Below are 9,507 nucleotides of genomic sequence, written 5' to 3' on the forward strand. Positions count from 1 at the left end.
GCTATTTGGGTAAGGAATCAGAGCTCTTGGTTCTGTCTACTTAAAACTGCCTTTAACCTCCCTCATCTTCCCATCATTTTCATATTGTCAGAATAAAATTACATTATTAGTCTCCTCATGACTCTTGAAACAAAGAGCCAAGTCCCATTAAGGATGGCTACTGAAAACTGGGACACATATAGGCAAGGCAGAGCAGCAGAGTACAGTGTGTTCTGCCATTAACTAATGTAACTTGGCTTTCAAAGTATTGCAGTTCTGGGATACACAACAATAAAAATTTTGGGAAGTAGTTGGGAAGAACATCTGTATGTGGATGTGATTGGGAATGGGTGCAAGGAGAATTCTGGGAAGAAGATTCAAGGGGAAAGGGAGAAAGTGGAGTTTGAGAGTGGTGGACATGTTCTCCCTCTTGAAGAAGAGGATTTGTTTCCTCCTCAGCATCTGCAGCCAGAGAGACTGTGTGGGAAGAAATGCCTGCAGAGATAATGCTAGCAGCCTTGACGGAGTAGTGTCTCTGGGTAAGATAATTCTTCACAGATACTATTCCTTCCCCAACACTGGAAGGGAAGGGAATAATGAACTGCCTCTTTCCAATATCTTGAGCACAAAGCTCTTGTTACTCCATTTGTTGTTCTCTCCTGTCCCACTTTTCATGACCCCATTTGGGATTTTCTTAGCAAAAAGTACTGTAGTAGTTTGCCATTTTCTTCTCCAGCTCATTTTTACAGATGAGGAAATTGAGGCAAATAGACTTAAATGACTTGTCCACAGTCATATAACTAATAAGTGTCTGAAGCTAGATTTGACCTCAGGTCTTCCTAATTCCAAGCCTGATGCTCTAGCCACTGCACCACCTAGCTGCCCCTCTACTTCACAAGGTCAGACAAATCTCTGGTGGTTGCACTTTCAATGTGTTGATTAATTCTTGCTGTCCCTTGAGTGTTTTCTTCAAACTCCCCTCCTTTTTATGTTCTAGCTCTCTAGTTTCTAGTTCTTGTTCATGCAGTTGATGCATAAAACTATTTTTAGTTCTCTTTCCTTGGTTCCATGCTCACTGGGGCACATTGGAGTGGGATGATGGTGGAGAGAGTTGGTCAGGAATGAACAGAATAGATTCTTTTAGTACTTAGTGCATTGGATATCCCCTGGGGCTAATGTAGCTAGGGAAACAACAAGTCTTTCTGCTGCAGGATCCAGGTTTTAAACCTGCCCAAGGTAATAAATGAGAGGGATAAATGAAGATCCTCAGAGTCTTATACTGGAACCTGTGTCACTTTCTAAAGGAAAGATGAGTCCAATATTTGAAACTCAATAGTTTAAGCCTGATATTGAAAACAGAGAAAAACCAGAAGAGAGATTTCATGTTCTGGCTTTTTGCTGAATTCCTCAGTGCTTGGCACTTGACTTCTATCTGAAGGAGGGAGTCCATTAAGGCTCATTATATGGAAAATATCATATCCCATTACCTGTATAATAGCCTAAATTGATAAAGAAGTATAAGGTCTACAAAGTGCTTTTTTTCCATAATCCTTCAGATTAAGCAGTACAAGAATTATCATGTCAGATGAATAAGCAGAGGCTCAGAGATTTGAAGCAACAGTGGCTTGCTCACAGCAATACAACTAGTAAATGTCAAAGCAGGGTCCCAAATCCATGTTTTCTGACTCCAAGTACAGTTGGTTCACAGAACACTGCACTACCTCCTGTGGAAGAGAAAGACGTAGTCCCCAGCCTCTCCCCAACTGCCTTTATGACTTTCAACAAATTCAATTCAGCCAACATTCTTTAGGTTTCTACAATGCACAAGACACTATGCTTGGTGCTGGGGTTAAATGAAAAATAAAAATGAAAAGTTCCCTGACCTTAATAAACTTACATTCTACTGGCATTAAGTAAGCCCCTTACTTGTTCTTTTTTTTTTTTAGAAAAATTACCTTCCATTTTAGAATTGATAGTAACTCTCAATTCCCAATTCCAAGGCAGAAGATCAGTAATGGCTAGGCAACTGAGGTTAAGTGATTTGCCCGCGGTCATACAGCTAGCTAGTATCTGAATCAGATTTGAACTCTGAACCTTCTACTTTCAGGTCTGTCTCCCTAGTCACTGAGTTGCCCAGCTCTCCCTAGCCTCTTTCTTCTGAGAATCTCAATTTTCTCACCCATAAAGGGAGGGAAGCAGTTTGGGGCAGTGTAAGGAGCACAGATTCTCTAGGCAGAGGTCAAGGAGTTTCAATTCAACCTCTGATACTTGCTCCTTGAGTGATCTTGGGCAAGTCTTTAAACAATTCTAGATTTCATTTTCCTCCTGTGTAAAATAATGGAGATGGAACAGTTACCCTCTGAGGTCCCCTACCTATTGATCTAAGGTACTTTGAATCAGTGGTCCTAAATAATTGATGGCTGATATTCCTTCCTATCAGTTCTTACAGCTCTGTGTTAGAATGCTGGGATTTTGACATCAGGGTTGGAAATACTCAGCCACTAGGCGACACTGTCTTAATAGTGAAAACCAGAATTTGAATTTCTCCTTGTTGGTTTAGAGGCAAAGAAATGGAGGCAAACCATCCCGTGCAGTTTGTCTGAAAGGTTGCAAGAGTAAGCTAGGTGGGAGAAAACATCTGGAATTGATTGCAGCAATGAAACCATTTGTATTTCTTTGCACATATAACAGAGAGAAGGGGAAGCATTGGGGACACATTTCTGGACCAGGAACGAAGAAGACCTCCCTTCCAGACCCAACTGAAGCTGCCTCTCGGTGTGGCCAGGGGCTAATCACCCAACCTCTCAGGGGAATGCCAAGCCCTGCATGGGTGAAGCCCCTGATGCCCTGATTGCCCAGAAGAAGGGCTCTGAGCATCCAGGCAAGGAATTTATTGGAATTAGCCCAAGTTGGTGCCATACATTTCTACCCTCTGCAAACATTAGTCTCATCAGTAATGGATGTGAGAGACCATCAGCTCACTTGGCTTCTTAATGACTTCCTCTGCTTTGGTCCCTAGTCCTAAGAAGCATTTCAGAACCTTTCGTAGAGGCCAGAGTCAGGAGAGGGCTGTGTTGTTTTGAGCATCCAAGACTCACTTGGAACTTCTTTTTTTTTCCATTCATTATGAAATTCATTTGGTGACTGGCTCACAAAGTGAATCATAAGGCATAGGCCCTAAATATCTGATGTAAATTCAGCTCTCAAATCTGAACACAAACTAGCACAGTCTTGTCAGCACAAAAGAAACAAAACATTTATAACTTTAGATAATCTTGGCTCTTCGTGATAAAAGAGTAAGAAAATATCCAAACTGGTGCATTTGAAGCACAGTAAAAGAATAGCTGATACTGCGAAAAGGTTTTAAAATGAGATCATATTTGCCTTGGTATCCTTAGCACAATGCCTGGTATAGAATAGTTTCTTAATAAATGGTAGTTTAATCAAATCAGACCCAGGTAAATAGAATTATAAATCACAGGATTATGATGAGTAAAGTGATTTGTAAATCTAAAATCTCTGTATCAGTATGTTACTATTAATTATCCAATTACTCGTACAAATAAGTAAATTGAGACTAATTGAGTTGCCTAACATCACACAGCTAAATGGGAAATACCTGCCACAGAAATGAGACTCCACTCAGATGGTGACAAGTCCAAGACTCAGACCCAGGTCTTTGGACTCTTAAGTCTTCTGCTCTGTTTTACTCTCTTAAATCTATTCTTTATATATTTTTGGTTTTCCATTTTCTTTTAATTCTGGCGTTTGTCTGATGTACTTTATGTTAAATCCTTATTGCACAGATTCCTTGTGTTCTCACAGTAATCCAGACCCTCATGGCTGCCAGTGATGATTACTGGACAAGATAAACTATGTCTGCTAATTAAATAATGTTCATTAATATTGATAATTAGTTCTAATTACTATTGGAACAAGTGAACAACTTGACTAGGTTAAAAGTGGAGGTGATGGGATTAGAGCATTCAGAAACCATCACAGCATCATTTGTATATCCATCTGTTCCTGTGAAATTTGGTTCAAATGTCCTGCTTTGGGCTTCAGTTCTTCCCACTATAAAACAAAGGAACTGCACTACATGTTCCCCAAAGTCCCTTCTAGTTTTAGATACTATAATTCTATGAATCTATACTACCCACTGGTGTAATTTTTATACTGATTTTGCCACTAAGAAATGATGGACCCTTGAACATTCTTGCTATATAGGAACCCGGGAACATGAATTTATGGGAAAGCATAAAAGAGAGTCTGTGATGATAATTCTCAGGCCAGGGAAGAAGAATGGTAAGTAATTATTGTCATGAGACACGCCTGGATATGTTTTATAGAATAATACAGTAATGAGAACATATCTGTTGCATAATGAAACACACCCTGGGATTATATGGAATTAGCTATAATATGAATAATCATTTTACTAGAAAAAACTCTCCTGCCAATGTATTTATCCAATATCTACATAACTGACATTTAGATTCTAACTAATATATCCATAAGCCATGTGTATATAACATTCTTTTATATATATATATAATTGTGAATATATTCAGATTTTTGCCACTATGATTTCAAGAAATTTTTTAGTATGGTGGAATTTTTCTCGAAAGACTGGTTCTAATTTGTGATGTTTGACCACTTTATGATTTCGTTATTAATCACTGAACCCTGTATAATATTTGATTCTGCCACTATTACAGTATCCTATGCCTCAAACGAGTTATATGTGTTCAAAAAGCTAATTGAAAGGGGGAACAAATAATGAAGATATTTCATTATTGTTCCAATAATCTATTCCATTCATCCAACCCCCAAAGCAGAACCTTAGGAGACACTAAGGGTTCAACCTAGATGAAGAATAAAAAAATGGAGACAGAAGGATTGCATGGATGGGTTGAAGGAAGACGAGATGAGTGTGAACTTCTGTGTGACCTTAAGCAAGTCACTTAGCATCCTTGAAGCCCATTTTCCTCCTCAGTGAAATGAATGGCTTGGGCTAAGTTCCCTTCCATCTCTGGATCAATGATATTATGAACTGGGCTTTAATAAAACTAAGGACAGATACAATGTTAGCTTCTCAGGAAGAAACTAAGCATGTCTCATTAGCAGAACCCCTCTCTCCCTGAAAATTAAGGGAGAACCCATCTATTGACAAATGGCTAAACAAATTATGGTTTATAATGGATTATTATCATATTGTACTAAATTATGGAAATGATGGTTTCAGAGAATATTTCAGAGGAAATATTTGTATTAACTGATTCAGAATAAATTTAGCAGAATCAAGAGAACAATTTATATAACAACATTATAAATAAAATCAACTTGAAAAGATTGAAAATTCAGACAAATACAAAGACCAACCATAGATTCTAGAGGGTACCTATCTTTTGAAAGAGCAGTAATAGACTCAGGGGTGTATGGGGTGCTCAGGGAGGAGTAATATCTTTGGTATGGAGGGCTTGTCGTGCCCTCTTAGGGCAGCTCTCCAGCCTCTGACCCTCACCTGACACCCAGTTCTCACTTGTGGCTCCCAGTAGCTGCTAGCATGCGGCAGGGGCCACACCCCGGGCAAAGGCTTCAACAGGCCAGCTAAACCTTGTGAGGGTAGCCATTGGGTCATAGACCCCTGGTGAACCAGGGCTTTGCTCACCCAGCATGTGAAGACTGCTTCGGTGGAACAGGTGGAAGAAACCAATAAGAAGGTTCAACGGCTGAGATGGCGACACAGCAAAGCACTGTGGAGTGCTTAGGGCATGTTGGAGCACAAAGGACACCACGGCCATCCAATGCAGCTGAGGAAGTCTCCAGGTGTAACGACTTTTTGTGCCACTGAACCCAGGCTTCCAACGCCGAGAGAGTGGGACTGTCTCTGTGCAATGACTTTTCCACTTAAATCTCCTTCACGCACAAGTGTTTTTGTGCACACTCATCTATCATAGATGAAAGTGCACAAAGACAAACGTCATCCTCGGTTCCCGAGAGACCGCTACTATACTAATAGACTCAAGATGCAGAATAAGACATTCTTTTGGAGAGTGTAGAAAATGTAGAATGTAGAAAATGTTGACTATGAATACTTATTAAAAGGACTTTGTTTTTCTTTTTCTTTTTTATGATGGAATATTATGAAGATAAAGAGGAAAGGATATGATGGGGATAGAGTACCAAAAAAATGAAAAGATAGGAAACATTTTTTAAAAATATAGCAAAGAAATCAGAAGGAAGGGTGGAAAGAAGTAAAGACAAGTAGGATAGCTTTGAAAGCTATAGGTTATATATTTTAGAAGAAAAGCAAGGAGGCAACTAGGTAGCTTAGTGAATAGTTATCCAGGCCTGGAAATGAGAGGTCCTGGTTTCAAATCTGTCCTCAGACTCTTCCTTGCTCTGTGACCCTGGGAAAGTTATTTAATTCTAATTATCTAGCCCTTACCAGTCATTGCTTTGGAACGGATACTTATCAATTCTTACCAATTCTAGTATCCAACTGATACTAATCAATTCTTAGAATGTCACTTCTAAGACAGAAGTAAAAGTTTAAAAATTAAAGAAAGAAAAGCAAGCTGTACATTATAGATATCAGTATTGTCATATTCATTTTATTTTGTTCTTTTATATGAAAATCGCCATTTTATTTGATGTTTAAGTTCAGAATTAAAATAAAATTTAAAAGTAACAACTTTAAGATTTAGGTGATATGCCATCTAAAAGGAAATCACCTTCTCCAGCTGCTCAAATCCTTTCCCCTGATATTTGTATATATTTTGTATTCATTCACATATGTGCTGTTTTCCTTCTATTAGAATGCAAGGTATTTGAGGTCAGGGATTATTTCCTTTATTTCTTTGTAACATTAGTAGCTGTGACTCAGTGGTTGTATCAGGAAGACCTGAGTTCAAATCCAATCTCAGACACTTCCTAATTGTGTGACCTTGAATAAGTTACTTTGCCCCTGATTGCCTGACAAAAGGATCCACTGGAGAAGGAAATGGTAAACCATTCTAGAATCCTTGCCAAGAAAACCCAATGGAGAGTGGAGAGTTGGATATGACTGAATCAACACTAGCCAAATCAACACTAGCCAAATACCTGATGCCTTGTAGGAACTTAATAGATACTTTTTGAATGAATGAATAAATACATGATTCATTCAAAGGCATTTTATGAAGTCATTCTTTCAAAAGATTGACAACTTATTGAGGTTTGGGGGTTTTCTTTTTTTGGTCCACAAACATTTCCATTGTGTTTGTAACATAGTTACAAGTACTTCTCTTATTTTTAGCTTAGCTGGGCTGAATAATGAAAATGTGTCTTATCTTCCTCTTTACAATGGCTATTGTTCAATATTCCAAAAAAACCTGAGAAATAATATTTCATAATATAAAAATACTCCACATTTATTTTAGTATAGATGACCTCTGCCTGGCTTCCTTTTTTTGTGTGGAAATCCATCATTCTTCCTTAAAATAATAGAACTAAATTTTTGTTGTATCCTGCCTCAAGACTCTACCATCAGCATGAGTTGTCCAAAGTCTGAGAGGGTTACAGTTTATGAATAAAACAATGTAGTATTCTGAAGCTTTTTTTTTTGCTTTTGGAATATATTATAAATAGAGAGAGGCAAGTGTGGCATCATGTCAGGAGGCAATTTTAATTTGTTAGCTATTTTCTTTGTGGTATGGGATCATGTTAATCAATCAACAAGCATTAATTAGGCACCTACTGCTTTTTTTAAATAAATCAGGCATCATATTAAATATTGGGGGTACAAAGACAGAGTCACTTGTGTTCTCTGAATACAGGGAAGTTATTAAGGCAGAAATTGGGTGACAGGAAAAGTCAAGTTGAGACTGAGTATTTTAGTCATCTACAGTTCAAGATGGGAACAATGATGTGGTAATTCAGGCATGAGTTTTGAGTACTTAGCAGGAGGAAGGGCACCATTGTGATGTAGCATGTTTGGAGGACAGATTGCTGCCTGGGTCCCCCTAGAAGTGAGACACTAAGATTCCACACACAAATCTTGTCTCGTGCATTTCTATTCATCAGTACTCAGTCTGTCTATGTGACATGATCAAATAAACTGAGCTAGTACATAATAGTGTGAGTTTTCCATCTGCATGAATGGCTTATTTCTGCAGCAATGTTTGGGTTATCTGTGAAAGAATTTTTATCAGCTTTCCTGATAGCAGAGGACACTGAATTACTGTGTTGTCAGCTAATATTTTTCCATAGACGTGGTCACAGTCTCTAGATGGAATATAACTCAAGTTGAAGTATTACAGTGTTTCTCACGCTAACAGAGGTTATAGTGAGCTTATTAATGTGCCTCAGCCCTCACTCTTTGCTCCCCATTCTAGGGCAATTAAAAGAAATTTCCCTTGGGGTAAGGAAGAAAACATTTCTGGATATTTTATTCATTCTATTGTGGAGTCATAGATGATTCCCTCATTAGTTGAGAAGAATGAAAACTCCAGGACCTCTGGGGAAATAACACACCCTTTGGAACAGTTTTCTAACAGGTGACCTGCGTGTTACCAACAGGAAGCAATGAGAACTAGTGACTGAGTCAAATCTGAGAAAACACTCAGGTGCTCCAGGAGATTAATTCCTTCCCACAGTTCTAGAATGATGAAGTCTATGAAGTCAATTGATTGTTCCCCTTATACTCCCCTGGGGTTTAGAAAGGGATAAAATCAACATTTGGATAGTTTTCTAGATTTCCTAGGTTTAAATGAAAAGCTTTATGGGAGGTTAGTATCCCTACACTGCCTAATTAATAAGCTAATGATGTCCTTCAGGGACGGGCTTAGGGTGTTTCCAAATATGTACTCTGAGGAGAACTTAATTCATTTCAATTTAACAAATATTAAGTGACTAATTGGTATAAAGCACTATTATGCAATGGGAAAAATACAAAATGTTCATAAGAAGCAGATATTTTCTGTTATTCTACTAGAGAGTTAAGACAGAAATGAATCCAGATAACTACAATATGCCATATGATAAGAATATTACAAAACAATACCTGGTAATGTCTTAGGGAGAAAAAGTCATCACCATCAAGAGACATCAGGGAAGGCTTCAGAAGAAATGGAATTAGTATTGAGCTCTAAAAGAAAGGTAGGAATTCAATGGATGATAGTCAGGAGGGAAGATATGTCAGGAATTGAGCCTAGTTTGAGCAAAGTTGAAGATGTGAGAAAGCACAGAATACCTTTAGGGACAAAAGTAGCCTGATTTGACTGTATTGTTGAGTAGATGGAAAGGATTTCTTTAAGGTAAGACCAGAAATTGGTGTGACAGACAATTGAAAGTTGGGCATTCGGTTTTAAGTTTACTCCTTAAATTTTTGAGATACTGGTGAGACACCCAGCTGAGAATAATAAATGATGGAGAGCTGTGTTTGGAACTCAGAAATCAATTTAAAGCTTGGGATAGAAATTTGGGTACGTGGGAACAGCTAGGTGGCTCAGTGGATTAAGAGGTAGGGCTAGTGACAGGAGGTCC

The sequence above is a fragment of the Monodelphis domestica genome, chromosome 4, assembly GCF_027887165.1.
Source record: "Monodelphis domestica isolate mMonDom1 chromosome 4, mMonDom1.pri, whole genome shotgun sequence".
NCBI classification, from domain to species: domain Eukaryota; kingdom Metazoa; phylum Chordata; class Mammalia; order Didelphimorphia; family Didelphidae; genus Monodelphis; species Monodelphis domestica.